General features: G+C 38.6%; 1 protein-coding gene across 7 annotated transcripts in view; it reads left to right on the plus strand.

The window, feature by feature from the left end:
- Positions 1 to 14,679, plus strand: part of CHL1 (cell adhesion molecule L1 like) — a 141,734-nt gene that overhangs the window by 19,324 nt on the left and 107,731 nt on the right. For all 7 annotated transcript variants that reach the window (XM_069866246.1, XM_069866251.1, XM_069866252.1 and 4 more), the window contains exon 2: positions 12,630 to 12,710. The gene's annotated coding sequence lies outside the window, so the exon portion shown is untranslated. The remainder of the gene's footprint in view (positions 1 to 12,629; positions 12,711 to 14,679) is intronic.

Consider the following 14,679-nt stretch of genomic DNA (forward strand, 5'->3'; position numbering starts at 1 on the left):
CAATTGAAGTCAATGGGGCTTTTGTCACTGACTTCAATAGGCCTCAGCTTCCACCTCATGACTCCATGCGAAGAGGAATAAATTGCTGCCAAAGATGCAACTGTTTCTGACATCCAATAAGAAAGAATAATTAGCAGTCAGTCATGGAGCTGCCATCGTGGTTGTCTTATGAATAATAGAACTGAGTACAAGTGATAAGTTGCCTTCTAAGTGGGTAAAGTCATTTTAGCAGATTAGTGCAAGTGTAGGCAGCCAAGAATTATAGTATGAAAACCAAGTGTGAGATGAGTTCTAGATGATAGGCATCAACTTTACTGTCTCTTTGGCCTCTGAAACATACTCCATAGTTCTATGTAAACACTAAACCAGGAAGGTGTTGGGAATCAAGAAATCAAGAAGACAAAGTTTTGTGGTTTTTTTTTTTTAATTGCATTAATGTTCTTAAGAGAGAATGACAGAGATTTCAATGAAAGTTCTTCTCCCTTTGTCCGTTTTGTTAAAAAATATCTCTTTAGGGCATGGTTGAAGGTCTATTGTAAGGATTATGGTAGAAGGGTGAAGGCTTGTGTTTTATGGACATGTGCAGCTTCCATGTACTGAGGAAACGCTGGCTTGGAAACCCTGGTTTCTGACAGAAAAAGAGACCAGCTGGTGCAGCAGGTTGCTGGGATGAAGCACAAAGATAGGTGCTGGATTTGCGGATCTATACACTTCAAGCAAAATGAGCCACAATTAAAGCAGAAGAACTAAAGTCCAATGTAGTTTTAATCATTAGTTTCAGTTTGTAGTTGGTCTTAAATGCTATGTGCAGTTTTGTGAGAGCATAAAGAGGGCACTGTAATGCCGTGGCTTTTAACTAGGCCTGTTTATATATTGTGATCGGCGAGGCTATTGACTTCATATTCTTTCATGTTCTTTATGTTCCCTTCTGTTTTGATGTTATCATGCAGTCATCTTAGCTACGTATTAAACAAGAGACTACTTGAATATAAAATGATCAAAGGGATAAGGGAACACAAGGCCATAAAGAATATATGGAGAGCTCTGGGAGAATGGTAAGTTGAATTTAAAGGCTTTTTCAAGCAGCTTAATTCCTGCTTAGATTTCTGGTGTCACCAATAGGCAACAGTCCTTTTCTTTAAATCTTTTACTAAGGATTGACGGGCAGAATTGCTGTTTTACATGGGGTTTAGAGAGTAAAAGGCCACCCTGAAGGTCAAGCCCTAAGAGATTTCCTCTAAGAGCTCATTGATTCTACTAGATTTTTTACTTGAATAAAGACCACTCCTTCCTAGGTCTGCAACTTGGATACAAGTGCCTTAGTATGTGCCAGTACAGAAGGCAGGAGCAAAAGTCTAAGTGCAGGAAAAAAAATAGAGAAAGATGCTGTGGGGCAGACAGACAATGATTTCAGTCTCTCACTTGTGCAATTCAGACTGGTGACATTATTAGCTACTGGTCCATGGAAAAAAAAGAAAGTATTACTTTATTGGTTTCAGAAATGGATTATATTAACAGTGAAATTAGGCAGAATAAAGATTTACGGTCACATCCTCAGCTTGAGTAAACAGGCAGAGGACCTCTGCCCATAATGGGGATAGAAGAGCTTGCTGCAGCTGTGGAGCTGGGCTGTAAATACCGAGGGTCTGGTTTTCTTCACATATATAAATGAATGCATGGTTGCTGTGAATGCATTTGCATGTAACTGTCTTTATTTTGCACAGAAATTAAGATGAGCATGTTTTGCCTCTCTAACCTCATTATAATATTGGCTTTGTAAGTTGCCCAGTGCTGTGGTAGTGATTAGCAAAATGAATCTGAAAGCCTACCCCGTAAGCAAACTCTGTATTTGTGCTATTACCTACTCCTGTGATATTTCAATCTGATCCATTAGAAAAATTAGCATTTTTATGGACTAATTAGGGGAAAATGTTGCTTGTACTCTTTCTGATACATTGAGATTTTCACAGCCTAGTAAGGCCAAATAGAAGTGAAACATATTTCCTCCTCCAAAAAAAAAAAAAAAAAAAAGAGGAAATTAACTCAAACTATTGGGGGAGATTTGAACTTAAAAAAAAGAGGGTGAATTAAGGGAAGATTAGATTACTATCCTATTGGCAGCTTGTACAGTTTTAAAATTCAAAATTCCGGATCTCTTTCAGCTATTTTGGTTCTTCAGGCATAAAAATATTTTAAAAGCTGTCAGTCAGTCACCATATTTTTTGTGACGGTTGCAAAATGAACAGTAATGAGACTGAATAGTAATGAGTGCATTATTCAGTAACTATAAATACCAATTGATTCTCATTGTAACTTTATACATTTCAGTTAACATACTGAAACATTTAGGGTTTTTTTTCTTCTTTTTAATATGAAGCTCAGGTTTTATTAGACCATAGCTGTTCACTCAAATATGTCTTAGTTTTTCCCATGTTACACTAATGAATCACTTGCTTTTGAAGTTTAATTCTAAATATGCATATCTGTCACTTGCTACTGCTCATGTTCTCCACTTGCCAGGAGGGTAAAAATGGGTGTCTGTGACTAAATATCTGAGGTCATCTTTTTGCAAGGGAAGTATTCTTTCTTCATAGAAGATGGAATTCAATTATTTTAATCAGTGTAAGCATCTCCTGTTTTGATCGTTATGTTTTGATAATGATCTTGATTTAGAGAGACACAGAGCAGTGAACCTCTCATTTTGGGCTTCTGTGGGGGAGGCAAAAATCTCCATCTTGCACAGAGGGTACAAGTTCAATTAGGCATTTTGGTGTCATGGGAGGTTGATCATGCTTTAATTGGATCCAGCTGACTGGCTTTTAGACCATGATATTCTTCACCTGCAGTTGGATACTTCTCAAATATGTATGGAATTTTTATTATAATTGAAAATGTTGCATTAAGTCAGAATAATTATTTCCAAATGATAATTTACAAGTGAATGCTCTGTGATAAATATAAAAGTTAAGGAGAAACCATTAAAATTGTAGAATAATTTAAGTTGGAAGGTCTTTGGAGGTCATATGGTCCAACCTCCTGCTAAAAGTAGGCAACACTTTGATGTTAGATCAGGTTGCTCAGGGCTTTGTCCAGCTGAATGCAGTAATTTGCCTTCTCTCCTTGCTAGACAAACAATTCTCTTAGCCTCTTCTCGTAAGTTGTGTGCCACAGCCCCCTCATCATCTTGGTCCTCTCCACTGAATTTTTGCCAGTTTGTCAGTGTCTGTTCTGTAACAGGGAAACCAAAACTGGACACTCTGTTCCAGCTGCAGCCTCACAAGTACTGAATAGAGAGTAATAATTGCTTTCCATGACATGCTGGCTGTGCTCCTGTGAATGCAACCCAGCATGTAGTTGGCATTCATCACCGTCGCTGCCAACTTCTGTTCAACACCCAGGCTGTCTTCCCCTGAGCTGCTTTCTGCACTGTGGGTTCCCATTTGCAGAGTTTCATATATGCTTTGGCTGAATCCTGTAAGCTTTCTGTCAGCTCACTTCTTCAGCCTGTCGAGATGCTGCTGAACGGCAATCCCATTCTCTAACGTGTCAGCTGCTCTCCAGCTCTGGTGTCATCTGGGAACTTGCTGCAAGTGTATTCCCTCTCATTGTCTAAGTTGTTAACAAAGATATTAAATGGTTAAACAGTTTGCCTTCAGAAAGATTTATTCTGAAATCTTTAGTACTGAGGTGATGGTCACCTGGTGGTTGGATGTTGGTGTGTATTGTTCCTCCTTTCCCTTCTTGAGGATGGCTATGACAATTGCCTTTTCCAGCCATCGAAAGTATCCCCCAGTTTTGATAATATTTCAGTAGCACAAAGAACAGCCTCATAATGATCTCTGCCTGTTTTGTGCACGTTCATAGACCTGTGTAGGTCCAGTTTGATTAAGAGGTCCCTAACAAAATCTTCCTCTACTAAAGACAGGAGTTCCCTGTCCCAGACAAAGACATTAGGAACGTGGATCTGGGCTACCCGAGAGTAGTCCTTGCCAGTAAAGACTGAGGCAAAAAAAGTTACTGAATGCCTCATCCTTCCTCTGTATTCTGTTACTGGTTCAATTGACATATTCAGGGGTTACCCATGTTTTCCTTTGTCTTTTGCTGCAGATTTACATATGGGTGAACCTTTTGTGTTAGCCATACCATCTCTTGACAGTTTCAACTCCACCTGGGTTTTGGCTTTCCTAATTTTGACCCTACAGTGTGGGCAAGGTTTCTATAGTCCCCCTGGGTAGCCTGTCCCTATTTCCCCCTTCTGTTCACTTTCTTTTTGTGTTTGAAATCAGTTAGAGATTCCACATTCAGCCAAGTGAGCCTTCTGCCATGTCTGCTCCACTTCCCAGTCGACAGGGTGGTTGTTCTCATGCTTTGAGGAGGTTTTCCTTGAAGATCAAGGAACTCCTCTGTGCCTTTCTGCACTCCAAGGCAGTCGTCCATGACATTACACCTGCTAGTTCCCTGAGCAAGCCAAACTCTGCTTCTCTGAAGAACAGTGTCAATACTGTCTTTGCACTCATGAAATCTCAGTTGCTTGTGCATCACCAGTGCCATCTTGGTGGATATCAGGGTACTTAAAGTCCCCCAGGGTGACCAAGGGCTTTGATTGTGAAGTCTGAATAAAGCTTTGCCTACGTCCAGTTCTTGATCTGGTAGTGGGCAGCAAACATCCACAGCAGTGTACTTAGTGGCCTTTCTGATCCTGACCCATAAATATTTGTTCTTAACGAACCTGTTGTCTGTTGCTCACCCGTGAAAATCTTGGAAATTAAACATGAGCCATTATTCAATGACATCTGAGAAAAATTCTGTCTTCTGAGCGTAAAATTTTATCAACTTTCAACCCTATATAGTGCCTTTTCTGACAGGAACAGACAAAAACTCTTTTGAACTCTTTTGGACTCTAAACATTCGGGGTACCATAATAACTCAAGCATATGATTAATAGCATTTCTCGATGGAGAATTGTTTGGTACAAAGTCTTTATGCATATCTGTGGACAAGAGGAGTTAATAGTGTGCTTTAAGTCTTAAATACCAATGTAAAGCATTCATTGAATTGATGTATCTTTTCAGTTGCACTTTTCTCTTTATGCTTTCAGCAGTTCAAAAGTTGCAATACTGAAATCTTGACCTCAGCCATCTTCTGTGTTAATGAAGTGCCCTGTGCTGTTACTTACTACTTAGGCCATTAGCTTGAGTGTCGGAAGTGTTATTTCTGGCTCTGTAATTATCCTACTGCTGCAATTTCCCTGTATGAATTGGAGATAACAAAGCTTTCCTTCTTTGCAGAGCACTTTGAGATTTGATGATGAAAATTGCTATATCAGGGTTTGATATTGTTATGTGAACAAATATCACATTGTTTGCATGGCTTGACCATCTTATAAGCAAGGAGAGACCTGATGACCAAATCAAGATTAGAAGTGATGAATGAGTTATAATGAACATCTTCAGTCTATTGACTTTATTTTTTCCTTCTGTTTGAAAGTCATTAACTTTTATAAGTCAAACTCCAGAGAAATTTTTAGTCTGTAAATTATTTGCTGGTTGGGTTTAGAAATCTTTTGAGTTTGGTTATCTCATGGTTTGACGTATCACTTTAGATGCTAAGTAAATTACTTACAGTTTGTATGATCATTAACATTCTGAACATAGAATCATGTATTATAAAGTTGAATTTCCAATTTCAGCATTGGACATTTTCCAATTTAAAAAACACTACCAGGAAAATAATTTCTGAAAATTGTAGATTGAGAGTGAAGAAATTTAAAAAATGGAAAAAAAACCCCACCTTCATTAAAACTTCAAATCAGTTGCAAACAGGGCATCATTATTTTAAAAACAATTTCAAAAATCTTTTCTGCACTGCTTTCACTTAGACTCATGAAATAAACCCCTCTGATATTTCTGAGTTTATGTATCATGGCAGTTTGCATATGATTGACTTTTGTGTTCCAAAGTTAAATTTGCATACTGTAAGCATAAAATCTTTAATGAGGAGATATTAGGGAAATAGTTTGTGAGGTGGTATAAATAAAAATAGCTTCAAAAAAAAAGCTATGCTGTTTGATCCTGATTGAAGAGAATGGCTGTGTGTTTTGGCACATGAGTGTGAATAGTTTAAATTCACACGTTTGTAAACTACAAAGATAGCCTACAACTTGCTGAAAGGAGGTTTTAGCAAGTTGAGTGTTGGTCCCTTCTCCCAAGTAGGAGACAAGGATGAAAGGATGAGAGGAAATGGCCTCAAGTTGCATCAGGGGAGATTTAGATTGGATGTTAGGAAAATTTTCTTTACTGAAAGAGTGGTGAACCACTGGAACGGGCTGCCCCGGGAAGTGGTGGAGTCACCATCCCTGGAGGCACTCAAAAAATGTGTAGGTGTGGCACTTCTAGGCATGGTGGTTTTGGGCTAACGGTTGAACTTGATGATCTTAGAGTCTTTTCCAACCTTAATGATTCTATGATTCTATTCTACGATCCTATGAAATCTAATTTGTATCTGGAAAACAAAGAACTCAGTTTTCTGTCTGTATTTTTTCTGGAAACCCCAGTAATGTTATAGGAATGCATGAATCTCATAAAAAGTGGTGGATATTTTTTAGCTGCCATGTAGATGTTCACAATGCTACCTTACCAGTACAGGAGAAATCCTTCAATCAGCCCACCTGCCATTCATTTTGCACGTATTCTGAGCTGAACAGCACAGGGAATGGTTATAACAGAGTTGTGTGGTGTATTAAAAGGATATTAAAATCAAGTGAAAGTGCACTTTGTAGCTTGGGGACCTCAAATGTGAAATAATTCTAACTAATAAGCAGATACTAAGCGTACCAAACTTTACCCCAAGGTACACACAGGGTACTGTGGTGATATTGGGTTTGCTCACTGACTTTTATCGACTATCAGGATTTATTCACCCAAGAGGGAAATACTGACAGAGGTGATTCTTGTCAGTCACAATTTTTCTTAAGGGACAATAATTCCTGGTGTTCACTGTAAAATTAATCTCAATGCATGTGTGCATGTCGCGACACAGGGTTTAACCACTGAACTTTTACGTAGCATGATTTTGTGGTAGTCCTGTAGGAGACCCAAGTGCTTTGGCATAGACTGTAGCATTTTCTTTAGGGAAAAATATCTGTGATGTGCCTGGCTAGTGACAAGCCTAGGAGAAAGATGTGTGTGCATGTGTATGCATTAGTCTTATTATATATACTGAAACCAAGTTGATTTTCTTCTGGTAACCGTTATAACACCGTTTCATGCCATACATCACTACAGACCTGAATTATGTACTGGCAGAATGCTGTAATGTTTCATATGCCTGAGCAATTGTGGACCAGAATCTGGCCCAATATGCTTGACTTACAAAAACTGTTCATGGCTGCCTTCTTGTATTGGTACAGAAGGTGTTGACAAAAGTCATGTGATGGTCTTCGACAGCTGTGATTAGTATTTCAAGGCTCTCTTCATGTTACAGTAGCCCTTTCAGTAAGAAATAAACAGATATTTGAGAAATTTGCAACACTGTTCTTGCAGTAATTATGAGCCACCTTAGTCTAAATGTGAGACTGACCTAAACTACATTTTTTATTCATTTATTTCCTGGTAGGAAAACTGAAATGTTGGCAAAGCATGTCTATGAAACTGGACATATTAATTTTATTCCTGTAAAATTAGTACTTTCCTACTGTTGCTTAAAAAAAATAAAATTCATATTTAGGAAGTAGAAAAAGTGTTGTACTGGCTTTTCTCAGTAGCAGTGAAGCTTTGTTGAGTTGTATTCATAGTGCACATGGGTAAAAATACATCTAAAAATGTTTGTTTCTTTAATAATTGAGAGGTGCTTCTTTTTCACCTTCCCTGGAGGTGTTTAAGGGACAGGTGGATGAGGTGCTGAGGGGCATGGTTTAGTATTTGATAGGAATGGTTGGACTCGATGATCCGATGGGTCTTTTCCAACCTGGTGATTCTATGATTCTGTGTGGGAACCTTAAGCTGTAAGGACAGCAACCTTTTGTTGTTACTGCAGTTTATCCATTTCACCCTGTGCTATTTTCCAAAGTGATCATTGCATCTTTTTATTGTTAAAAAGATAAATCTTCCTCCTTGAAAATCTTCTGCTGTTAATATGCACAAGTGAAGCTTATTCCTCATTTGCAGTGGTGCTGGAGCTGATGGGATGCTACCCAGGTCTGAGTCCTGGGATTTTGGGTCCTTTCATCCCGCTGCCACCCATGTGCCACATGCTGTCCACAGTGGGATAAACCTTCATGATCTGTACTGCAAGGCAGAGTCGGGTCTCAGAAGATTTGATGTGTAGCATGATGCTGCTGGAGTGGGTTGGCTTCAGGAGGGCTTTTCTGTGGGAGGGTGGCCAAAGCAGGGTCAGAGCTTTGTCTTGGCCAGTGCTCCCCTCTTTTAATAGCATTTGGCTTTGTTGAGTTCTCTGGGCCAAACCTATTAATTATTTTCCTCAATGTTGTGGGGATCCGCAGCAGACATGATTCAAGTAACATTTAAATATTTCGTTTTTTGTTTTCAGAGCGTTATCTGAGCCTGAGTCAGCAGCTCATACTTCATCCATTCCTGTATCTTTTAGAGAGAAATGGATGGATGAAATGTGAAGGTCACATTGCAGTAGGAACCACTCATCCCTGCTGCAGTCTGTTCTTCCTTTGCAGTTAGACAGAGGAGCCCAGGGAAGCTGCCTGTTCCATCTGTGGCATGGTTGCAGGCAGGAAGTGATGCCAGCCCTAATCCTGGCTGCAGCAGTTGTTCCTAGTTCTGCTCAGAGACCAAACAGCCCCTGGGTAGCTTTACACAGGGATCAGAGATGTTTTAAAGCCATCTTTTTGTGCCCTGCTGCTTCTCCCCTCTCTGCATCATGCATAACTCAGCTGAAATACAGTGAAATAGAGTGTCAAATGCCGTGAACGACCAGCTGGGTGAATAAAAGCATGAACTACATTCCTTCACTTAGAAATCTGTCAACTCTCTCTAACCTTTTGGAAAATTGAAAGACCAAAGTGACTGTACTTGCAGAACATCAGAACAATAAAATGCCAGCGCGAAGCAGGAAGCTGAAGTAGCACTAGGAATCCAGACATACAGACACTTGGCCCATTTCCACAAAGGAAGAAGATTATATTTCTATTTTGCATCTTTAATAATCCCAAAATATTTACAAGACCAGGGCACAGGGTCTCTAGTACAGTTGTCATAAATCCCACTTTGCAAGTCTGCAGATTTTTCTGTTATAGTACACAAGGCATCAAAAATGAAACGGCAGGTTAAGATTTTAGCATAGACTACGAGACAGTCTCTTTCATTAAGATATGCATTGTTTCAGTAATTCTTTTTACACATAGCACTAAATGTAATCTTTCTAGGCATTTTTTGCAGGCGCAAATTTTCTGCAGCCTAGAAATGGCCGGGTTGATACATCTATGTGTAGCAGTAGTACCGGCACATAACCCAGACTGCCAGAGATCATCTTCTTAGCTCTCTGTGAAATAAGCCTCATGGTTAATTTTTCAACTTTAGCTTGATTCAGCCAGAGGGCCATTTACTTGAGCAAAGGAAGCAAAAGCTGTCTGTGCCTGTGGCGTAGCTGTTGTGCAGGAGGAGTAACTCACTTCCTTCTGACAACATCACCCTAGATGGGAACACCTGGGACGTGGATCACCAAGTCATAATTCTTCCTTCACACTGCAAAAAATATTTAGGCAAAATGATGGATAACCTTCACCAGCTGATGCATGTTGCCATGAGCTTAAATCACCTTCTCACGGGAACTACAGTATCACTACATTGGAATATTGGATTTGAGGTGGAGGAGGATTGTGGAGGTTTGTGGTCAGCTTAGTTCCTTCAGTAGAACAGTTTGCTTGTGAAAGCCAAAAGCTCTTAGCAGTATTTGAGTTGAAGCTGCAGCAGGTGCACTTGGACACTGAAATTGGTTCTGTTCCTACTCTGTCTTTTTAATGTTAAACATGTATAGTGGGTTTGGGGAGTGATGGATTCTTACTGTCTGTTTATACTATGCCTGAAAGAACAAGAACCACTATAAAGCGCTGGGCTCTAATAAACCAAATAAAACCCATCAGTGATACAGACTAGTTAACTAATATTGTGTCTTGTGTTGTTTTTCCCAAGTTTTTCCCGTACTTTTCATTGGAGCCATTTTTTATATAAATCCTTTCCTTCAATCTGTGAGCTCTATTTTGCCCTTCCTCTGTCTGTACAGTACACTGATAACTTCAGTCTTACAGACCTTCTCTCCAGGAAATTCTATTAAGATTTTCTTTTAGCAAAGGTGAGTAGCCCTTCAGAAATCCTTTATCAGGTCTGTTCTGTTCTGTTCTGATTTGCCTCAGCTTATTTTTTTTTTTTTTCATGGATAGCTGTAATTTAAAGCTTACTAGATCGATAAGTCGAAAATGCACAGCATAAATGGGAGAAGATGACAAACAGCTGGTAATGATAGGAGACATCTGATTAAAAAGAATTCAGCTTTAAAATGTTTGAGTTGCTAGTGTCTTCTGTGATTTTTGAGTTAGATTTAAAAATAGGGGGAAGGGAAAATACAAATTGTAAATCCTTCCTTCTTCAGAATCTCTCATTAAAATAATATTGAATTTCCTCTTTTTTCATATCTCTACGTAAAAAGTGGGTGTTTTATTTGGAGTAGATGTTTTAATCTATTTAAGTGAATTGACTTCATGTAAAGATAGCTGGGGGGAACGTAATGGCAGGAAGTCTGTTGGTCTAATAGCAGCAGCTCTGGTCTTGAACTCCCTAAATCCAGTCCTGATTAACTGAAGTCCTGAAGATAACCTCTATTCTATGCTAATTCATGGGACGGGGACTTTCTGCTCTGTTTTGGAAGGCTTGGTGAATGTGTGTGGGACTGGGTTTGCTGTGTCTTCCAGCTGAGGCCTGTCCTGCCATCCTTGGACCAGGCTGCCCCAGCTTTGTGGGGTTGTACCCAGCTGGCACAAGCTGTAGATAATGCAATTTGCATTTGGCATTACAATGTGCGGTTATATTACTTTGTGGCGGTAAAGACGCTATACAGGGCTGAGCGTACTGCCAGCAGGAGAGTAAACATTTCTAAGCTGAAGTCAAGAAGGATTAAGGTGCAGCTGAAAGTAGGATTGAGGTTCCTACATCACTGCAGAGCCTTAGAAAATGTTTTCTTTTCACCTCAGAAACCATAATTTATTGACAAAGGGGTTGAACTTTAAGATATATGCATTAGTGAATTGTGCTTCAATGAAATTGTGTACTTATTTGAAAGGAAGGTTCATATAAATGTTTTATGTGTGCCCACAACTGCATAGACTGTGAAAGACTAGGGATGTGTGTGACAATAAACATGTGCATCTTATGCTAGTATATGTATATATACTGAATTTGACTATAGCACAGAGGCATTACAATATGAATTTGAAATGCTGTGGGAAAGGAGGTGCATGTGCACGTGTGCACTTTGGAAGAAGGATTGAGTCTGTCTATGGGGAAATAAGTCTGTCTGCAAGTGGTGAAATGAGACCAGATAAAGAGATTATAAAGTAGTGACAAGGAAGAAAATAGGTTAGCTGAATTTCTCTTTATCACTTCTTTTCCCTTAAGACATCTCACTGAATATCTTGTCATTCATAGAGAGTCTTGAATGCAAATCGCTTTTAAAGGTGACCCACAAAGGGGAAAAAAAAACCAAAACCAAACCCCAAAAATGGGTGTTGTGTTCTTCTTTTACTCCTTAGTGGTATGAGAATATGTCCTGAGAATTACAATGTGTATGGCTACTGTCTTTTCGGAGAGCAAGAAAAGTGGTCTGAATGCTCCAAATTCTTCTCATTGCCTTTGCTGCTCCCAGCATGTCACGGAGAATCCTATGGGTACAAAGCATGTTGCTGAACAGAGACTGAAACCTGTGGCGCACCTCAACCAGGAATGAATATTGAGGTGCTGATTCAATTACAGAAGTGTATCATGCCCACATATATGGGAGATGGATACAGACATGCAACTCTGTCAATGTGTTTGAAGTGGGGGGTATGTTATTGGAAAAAAAAACAGTTAAAGAATTATTTTCCTTGTGAATACGCTGTTCTTTCATGGGCCTTGCATGAGCAAGAATGTAAGTGATGATTGATAAGATTTATTGTTTCTGGTTTTGTGTTACCTAGCGGTTACACTGAAAGCTAAATCTTATCTGTTTGGTATTATACAAACACATAACAGGCTTTAGAAAGCTTGTCATCTAAGTAGACAAGAAAGGCAAAGAAAGGGAGGAGATGTAGAGGTGCAGAGAAATGACTCGTTCCAAGGTCACAAACTAGATTTAGAATAAGAATCAGATCTTCTGACTTCAGCCCATTTTTCTATTCCATGGGGTATGTTGCTTCTATTATATTCAGCTATGAAAAACCCTGTCCTTTTTCTGTTAAATGGAGGGCTAAGAGGAATGAGACCAGAAATAAACTCAGTGATACAGAGAGGAAAAAAAAACCAAAAAAAGAAAACAAAGGGATTGTACTGATAAAGATGGGTTTTTTTTTGATAAATTCAACATATAGTATACCATTACTTACATCACAATTTTTTCTTTCTCTTCAGATGCAGTAAAGTGGACAGAAAAATTCAGATGTAAACCTGCAAATTGACTATGCATTGAAGAAGACGCAACTGCATGTACTGGTTAGAAATGCATTTTGTTTAAACATGTGATTGTGTTTTGGATGTAAATTTTTTTCTGGATTCTGCTCACTGGCCTTGGTTACTGCAGTGAGTAGGGCTGAGAACATTGTACTTGGGTATCTGCTGCAGAATTTCATTTTGTGTTTTGCAGTCTGCAAATTCACAATGATGAGATTATTCAGAAACTCTACATTTTACCAATATTGCTTTAACTTTTTTTATTAAAATATGTTTATTCTTTCATTATATCAACTGATGAATTTCTTTTTCCTTAGAGCTAGTGATTGTTTCAAATAGAAAATAATTTACTAATTTCTGGTAATCCCAACTAATCAGGCAGTGGACTTCAGATGCTATGTAAATTTACATCTCCATAAAATCTGTTTATATTTTGGTTCACCTATTTGTAGGAGCAGCTCTAAAATGAAACACTCACTTTCTTGTCAGTTTGTGAGCTGGTTTATAAACTTTCCCTCTTTCAAGACCAGTCATCTGGAAAGATCACCATGTGAAGGCTGGCTATTTTTTATTTACACGTGAGAAAGGAATAGAGATTTATTCTGCTGTTCTTGTGGGGCAATCTGTCTTGCTTCTTCTTACACATCCTCAAAAAATGTGTAAATTTTTTTACTTTTTTCTTCTTTTTTTATTTTTTTTCTCCTAGAGCCGTTGTTCTGTATTCATTGTGAGAGTATCCCATGGGCTGAGCTATTTCTTTTCAAGAGAGAAATACTGGAGATGTAGGTATAGCATTCTGAGCATAGACTTGAGCAGAATTGTGTAGATTGGAAAAAACTCTAAAAATCATAAAGTCCAGACGTAAACCTGACAATGCCAAATCCACCACTGTATCTCGAAGTGCCCAGTCTACATGTCTTTTAAACACCCTGACCTTCTGCCTTAGCAAGAAAAGTGGCAGTGATACAGCTTCTAAAACTGGCTGGATGCTTGGCTCTCAGTGCATCAGCAATATGTATGTTTGGGAAAAGTGCTGTATTCTTTCCTTTCCTTCACAACTTAAAGTACTCTGACTTTTCTACTTAATTTGCTATTTCCTCTCTGACTGAACCATTTTCCCAGTGCAGGGTTCAGCCTCATGACCTCTTTGCCCTCTGTGACCAAAGAATGAACCCAAAGCCTTTCAGATGAGGCTAGATTTAAGTTAATATATGCTCCAGTGTCTCTCCCAGAAATAACTGCATTTATTCAGGATCTTTTTATTTAAATGTATTTCCTTTCTTTGTCACTTAGGAGAATTGTAATTAAAATTTCATTGAATTTAACTCTGTGATAAAGTTTTTAGAGTTAATGAGTCTATTACCTTTAAAAAGATATTTGGCAATGTGAAAGTTACTACTAATTTGTTTTTGTTTAATATTCAGGGAATGATATGTGAAGCTGTATTTATACATGTACACCATCATGTCATTTTCTACTTGCTTAAAAGTCAAAAAACTGGTTAAGAAAGCTCTCATCACAAGGAGAATGAAGGGCTTGTTAAAAATATTAGCTGATATAGAACAAATTGAGCTTCAGTGCCCTGCATAAAGATTATAATAACTGTAATAATAAATGAATTAATAATGCATTAAAGGAGAGCTCCTCTAGTCAGATTGTCACATGCTTATCTCTGAAAATTAACTTCAGTGAGGTGTGTCACATGAGCTAATGACCTTAACTGATGGATTCAGGATTTTTCCACACTTGAAAAATCCACTTAAATCCATATTTTGTACTTTTGACAGTTAGTCTTCTGGACAGACATGAAGTAAGTAGGACCATTTGGTGTTGTAAGTCAGGAGATTGCTCTTTGTTGCAAGAAGTGCTGTCTGTTTTTAACCTTGAGTAACAAGAGTGATTTAAATCCTGACCACTTGCAAGGGAAGATGTTAGCAATCCAGTGTGACAGGCTGCACAGTGACACCAGACACAAAACATCTTGGGCCAGTGAGGGTTCAAAAATTTATAC

The sequence above is a fragment of the Phaenicophaeus curvirostris genome, chromosome 11 (assembly GCF_032191515.1).
Source record: "Phaenicophaeus curvirostris isolate KB17595 chromosome 11, BPBGC_Pcur_1.0, whole genome shotgun sequence".
Lineage (NCBI taxonomy): Eukaryota > Metazoa > Chordata > Aves > Cuculiformes > Cuculidae > Phaenicophaeus > Phaenicophaeus curvirostris.